Below are 4,824 nucleotides of genomic sequence, written 5' to 3' on the forward strand. Positions count from 1 at the left end.
ACTGGATTTTGAAGCAAAAGTATATGAAATCGAATTACCATTGACGACTTTATAAAATGCATGATCTGAATTGGAATTAAATATTTCAGCAGTAGAAATATGCTTTTTATTGGAATGTATGTTCTTCAAATGATGCTATAAATTGCTGGCATTTGAAAAACACTTTTTGAAAATAGAACAGTTGTAAGATTTTGAAATTACAGTTTTCTGAAAGATGTTACCAATCGTAATCAAAGCGGAAATGTGAATTTCAGATCTATTGTCTTGAATGATCATTGATATCACCACCCAGCTCATTTAAATTGGTGCTATATATTCTAATATTCTGAAGCAGAATCCTCACAATATTCCTAAGTATTTGGCCGTGAGAAGGGTCTTTTATTGAGAGATTCTTCAGTTCATTATAAATATGTGAAAGCAAAATTCACATACTAACGAAGCATAAAACGCACGAAGTTATGCAAAATGTAAACAGACACATTTTTGACGTATCTGTTAACGTCACATGATGCGCGAACTGAGATGCGCGTAAGACGGGAGGATCAAATTCATGATCCCAAAAGTTGCCTTCTCTCCGTAGACGCTTGTAACGCTTTACCGCTCTGGTAACTGATGACGTCAAAATTGCAATGGGGAGCTGGTTTGCTCTCGTGCCAGGAGAGCTTGTCCGATAAACTACATCAATATCCAATGAGACTGCGTGTCGATGTAAACAAAAAACATCAGTTCCCATGATTCTTCTGAGCTTATGGTGAAGTGTTTACTGCGTTGTAGTGTGGTGTAACGAAGTGTTTCAGTCCTGAAAAAAGGAAATATACAGACATGTAATGTAATGTGTACAACTTTATTTACTTTATCCTATAGATTCCCTCCAAAGTAATCTAGAGCAACAGGTGTGTGTAAAATATATTTTACTTTTCAGACAAAAATACTTGCTTTTTTAAATATAAACCACAATTTTTCCCATTTTCAAATTACAGCATTTGGTTTTTATTCTTCTAATAGTAAGTTTAGTTTAAAATTCAAATTTGTGTTATATTTTTATTGTTCAATTCAGATGCATGATTCTTCAGTGACAGTAGGCATGTTTACCATATGAAATTTAACTAGTTCTTGAATTATATAGTAATTAATAAGCCCATCTATGTGCAAGCAGATAAGCCTGCTGAACACTGCTATCCCAGTCTCTCTTAAAATCCAGGTGAAAAAAACTAGCTGCATGAGTGTTCTCTTCATTTTTTCAATGTATAACATGAATACTAAGTTTTCCTTAGTTTTCCATGCAGGCATTCCTTCCCTTAGACATTCATTATGTGATGCAACGGTTAAGAGCAATTTTAAGGTTTATATTGTACATCGTTGGGAAAATATAAAAATGAAATTAAAGGTATTTCAATATAATACAATAAATAAAAATTATATGAAACTTTGAATTGATGCTAGTTCTAATGTGATATTAATGTAATATATACATCCAGAGTAAAGGTTTAACTTATAAATTATGCTTTGTGTTCTGCTCATTATATTGTGCATTTACAGTACACTTCTGCTTCTTAAGTGAAAGTTTGGACCCATTCTCGTTTGATATCAGTTATGTTCAGATTTATTTATTTCATAAAATTTCAAAAAACAATTTTTTGCTATTAAAAGCTACAAGTGCAGAAACAAAAGCTTAATTTCTTTACTGTAACTGTGTCATGCTTCTCTGCTGATAATGAAAGTCGTCTTTTAAGAAGATTTCTTTCATTTCATATATTAATTATATCTTTTACCATACTGGTTGCCATCTTTCATTGTGCATTCTTCAATATTTTTTGGTACTTACATATTAACACAAATACCTGGATCAGTTTGGTGGTCTTTATAAATGAAAAGAGAAAAATACTTATCAGGAGAAGTACGTTGTTTTTGCAGCTTGCTTTTAGCATAACCAAACTATCAATATTTATCTAAGTTGGCAAACATATCAAAGGAAAAAAACATTTAACAAATTTTAAAATACTAATTTGAATTATTAAATAAAAATTATATGATAATTTAAAAAAAAATAACATTTTACACAAATTTTTTGTCTAATTTTTTAGCACTGTTCTTCACTGCTTGTGCCAAGTGATCAGTTTTCACTAAAAAAAAAAAAAAAAAAATCAGAGAATTACATAAACTTGATACTGCATGCCTTGTCTATGTACCAAATTCATCTCATAGTTGTTTCCATTAGAAATTTTTGTACTAAAATATTCTATTCCTGCAGAACTTTTAACACAGCTTCTTCTTTTGATGGTAAGCTCCACAAGCAGTATTTTAAATCTGAAATTAATCTAAAACAACTATTCGTATCTAAAAACCATTGGAACTTAAAATACAACATAAGGAACACATATGAAAATGGTGACATTGCTTGAATGAAAAATTGTCATGAGCATGTTACCTGAAAAATTTTGATGCATAATCATTGCCAGAGTTTGGCACATTTTTGAAAATTTGGTAACTTTTATTAAGATGGTTTCAATAATATGCAAATATCTTTTATTCTTATGATTGCTTCATTGTATACTTTTCCCCTTTCCCTAGAGTGCAGTACAATATCACAAGTTTTCCAGCCAAATGCGGTATGCATTTCAAGTTTCTATACATTTATATAAATTTTAAGAGAGTAAAATATTGACAAAAACTGCATTAAGTTTTCAACTCTTGTTTTGTTTTTCATTAAAAATTTGCTACGATTACGTATAATTCATTTTTTTTTTTTAATGCAAATGTTTTTAAGTATTTGTAGGATAAAGGCAAGTTACACTTATTCATTCTTTCTTTGATATAATACATATAGCTCTTTACCTGAAATCAATGCTTGTCAAATTATTGTGCATAAATTAGAAGTATGCATGTTTCTCTTAAGTCAGTTATGTTTCAGGAACTATCTTTAATGAATTGTATAGAAAATTGTGGACAAGGTGTTAGGTGTACAGGAACATGGTATATTATAAACATGTATAGTATCTCGTAGTATATAAACTCATAACTTTCATTATGCAGTATGTTTTGTATATTATTTCTGAAAGCATGTATATTTCAATCAAGATTGTTGAGGTTAATTGTGCTTCTTTTATGCTATCTCTGAAAGCATGCATATTTCAATCAAGATTGTTGAGTAAACTTTTCTGACTTTATGCTATCTCTGAAAGCATGTATATTTCAATCAAGATTGTTGAGTAAACTTTTCTTACTTTATGCTATCTCTGAAAACATGTATATTTCAGTCAAGATTGTTGAGTAAATTGTGCTTATTTTATGCTTTTTTTCTTTTTTACATTAGAAAATTCCACACTTTTATCACGAGGATGACATTTAGGAATGACAAGTTTGTATCTATTACATAAAATCTAATGTTTTCTGGATTCTTCTTTTCTTTTTCTTCCCAACAGGAAAACTTTAATGGTATAAATCAGTGGTTTTCAACCTTTTGACTTATAGTATACCATCTAAGCAAAAACTGAAAAACATTAATACCACCACTAATTTTACAATGATTATTTTTCAATTCCTCAATAGAAATATTAAAAACATATATATATATTGCCATTTGCACACTCTTTGTATTAAATATGTACACATAAAAAACTATTAGATTAAAAACTGATGATTACTTAATTATCAAAATTAAATTAATTATTCACTTGATTTTCAAAATTTCAGTTATAATACTTTAATATTTAATTTCTTTATGTCTCCTATTATTTCATTTAATGGTAAATTAGGATCCACTTTTTATTTTGGTGAGTATTTATATTTCAAATTTAACATGGAAAAAATCATTTTTCACACAAACAGTTGTGCGAAAAGACGATACAAATTTGATAGCTTTATTTGAAATGCCTTTAAATTCTTTTTTTCGGTTCAGCCAAAAGTTAACAAGTGTGTCATTCAAATTTTCGAGTCAATTTCGATCAAAGGAAATTTCTATTAACTATTCTTTTCTTTATGAGATTTTTGAATTTAATAGTTAAAAATACTTTGTTTCTTTGCGTACCACCGGCTAAGAACCGCTGGTATAAATTAATTATAACAGATGTAAATTAATATTTCTCATACAAAAGAGTTATTTCAATTCTTTTATTGTGAACATTATATACAGAGTATGTCTATTATTAAGAACAAGATTTTAAGAATTTAAAATAATAATCATTAAATCCTCTTGATCTATAAACAGTCTTAAAAATTATAAAGGGAAAAAAATTGAAAGTTAAAGAAATCACTATTATGAATTGTTCCTTTTTAGAGAAGTTTCATTGTTTAATTAATTATAAAAAGTGTTTTACATTATGAAATATAAAAATTAAAAATATTTGAATTTGAATGAATATTAAATTTTCCCTCAGATAGAAGCTCAACTATTTGAAGCAGGAGACCGAAAAGAAAAAAGGAAGAGAGATGATATTACAGCTGCAGAAAAGGAAATAATTGAAATGCAGAAGAATATATTAATGTACTGTGTGAAATATGTGACTTATATAAGCAATCAGTTGCAAATCAGACTGCTGTCATAGAAAATCAAAATATAATTATTAATTTATTAAAAAAATAAATCATGCATTTCAAATATTACAGTGTTTTCATTCTTGTATATATTTCTGCAGTGCGGAATTCATATTTTAATTGTAAAATTTACTACTTTCTTAATTTTTTTATTAAATTTTGTGATTATGAAAATTATTTAAAAGAAATTCACAGATCCATTATATGACATAAACATTATAATAATTTTAATACCACTATTATAAGTCTCGTGAAAATATTTATGCATTTTACACAGCAATTATCTTTTTC

At 27.8% G+C, this 4,824-nt stretch overlaps 1 long non-coding RNA gene across 1 annotated transcript; it reads left to right on the plus strand.

Annotated features, from left to right (window-relative positions):
- The first annotated feature begins 189 nt into the window (after window positions 1-189).
- On the plus strand, window positions 190-4,599 carry LOC146997331 (uncharacterized). Its single transcript, XR_015041338.1, has 2 exons — window positions 190-893; window positions 4,377-4,599. It is a non-coding gene; the product is annotated as an uncharacterized LOC146997331 (long non-coding RNA).
- The last annotated feature ends 225 nt before the right edge of the window (window positions 4,600-4,824 follow it).

This window comes from Stegodyphus dumicola, chromosome 5 (genome assembly GCF_044657685.1).
Source record: "Stegodyphus dumicola isolate Sdum_Otavi_A_Nest chromosome 5, ASM4465768v1".
Classification (NCBI taxonomy): Eukaryota; Metazoa; Arthropoda; class Arachnida; order Araneae; family Eresidae; genus Stegodyphus; species Stegodyphus dumicola.